At 37.8% G+C, this 1,363-nt stretch overlaps 1 protein-coding gene across 2 annotated transcripts in view; it reads left to right on the top strand.

Annotated features, from left to right (window-relative positions):
- The window catches only part of ap3b1a (adaptor related protein complex 3 subunit beta 1a), a 64,192-nt gene that overhangs the window by 33,197 nt on the left and 29,632 nt on the right, over nucleotides 1–1,363 (top strand). The gene's annotated exons all lie outside the window — the stretch shown is intronic.

Genomic DNA, 1,363 nt, shown 5'->3' with positions numbered 1-1,363 from the left:
ATATCAAAAAACTTTGGCAAAAACATCAGAAAAAGCACTCTAAAACATTGAAAAGTGACAAAAGTGTCAGAAAAAGTGATCATAGTGTTGAAAAGACGACACAAGGGTTAAGAAAGGTTCAAATAAGAATTTTTCATTTAGTCCTTACATCTAATGTCATTTTGAACAGGACCAGAAAACATTGTTTAGTCCTTTAAGAGATGGAAAAACACCAAACAACCAAAGTTCAGTCAACAGATTCACTACTCACCAAAGTTAGCCCAGATAGGAAGGAAATCCTCCCAACTTTCTTAAAGGAGGTAATCGTATAGTCTTTTAGTCTTACACACATATTGTACTATATAAACACCTTTTCTGTCTCTGTCTCTCACATACATACACACATCAAGCTGAAAGAGCTGCTAGAATATTGTTGGTGTGAGTTCCATTAACAAGCTAATCAAGGAGAATTTTTTTTCTCCAGTAGCGTAACCCACATTTACACGGCTAATGGATAATGACTTTTGAGTGGTCATTTAACAGCCTGGTGTTGCCAATGAATGAGATTTGAGTCATTACTACTGAATATGCTCACGTACACTCTTACACATTGGAAAATTCAGTTCCTTATGCACTCCACTTCATTTGCTCGCAGACACACAAAACTCCCACAGAATGTACCTGATTTTGCTGTGTGACAGGCCGCCGGCTGACCCTGTTCTCTCCATTAGAGAGTATAATTAGAGCAACTTACCCCAGTGCTCAAACACACACAAACACTCGCACACACACATAACACACAGTAATTAGAGCAGCTCACCCCAGTGCTTCCACAACAAACACAGCATAATGCCCTCATTATGGCCCAGTCATTTCAGGCAGGGCCTAATCAGGCCCACTGTGATTTATATCACTTTTTCCTGTTCGCAGCAAATGAAATCTGTAGGCCAAATTAATACTGGCTTTTCATCATCGCCCAAGTTAAAAAGCCAGTTACCGTCACAATTCCCCTCATTAATTTAACGGCTGAAAATCCCAGGCAGGCGGAGTAAACACTCATTATCGGGACAAATTGAAGAGGGACAGAGCAAGTGAAAGAGAAAGGAGAAAGATGGAAAAAATCTTTTCGAGTGAATGCAACATTTGAATTAACTTCACAAACAAAAACAGATTGATCGTTGCTGTTCTGACTGGGCAACAACGAGCTTCAGCTTTCGAGTCATTACTACTACATTACTACTTTTTTATTGTTCATTTAAATGAACAATAAAAAAAGACATTAAAAAGAAAAGGGAAATGATTTAAGATATTTGTTTGCTTAGCCTGATGATTTTGAGCCTATTTGTTTAAATTGGATAGATAGATAGATAGATAGATAGATAGA

The sequence above is a fragment of the Etheostoma spectabile genome, chromosome 16, assembly GCF_008692095.1.
Source record: "Etheostoma spectabile isolate EspeVRDwgs_2016 chromosome 16, UIUC_Espe_1.0, whole genome shotgun sequence".
Classification (NCBI taxonomy): Eukaryota; Metazoa; Chordata; class Actinopteri; order Perciformes; family Percidae; genus Etheostoma; species Etheostoma spectabile.
Note: the sequence above shows the minus strand (reverse complement) of the source record. Positions and strands in the feature narration are given on the sequence as shown.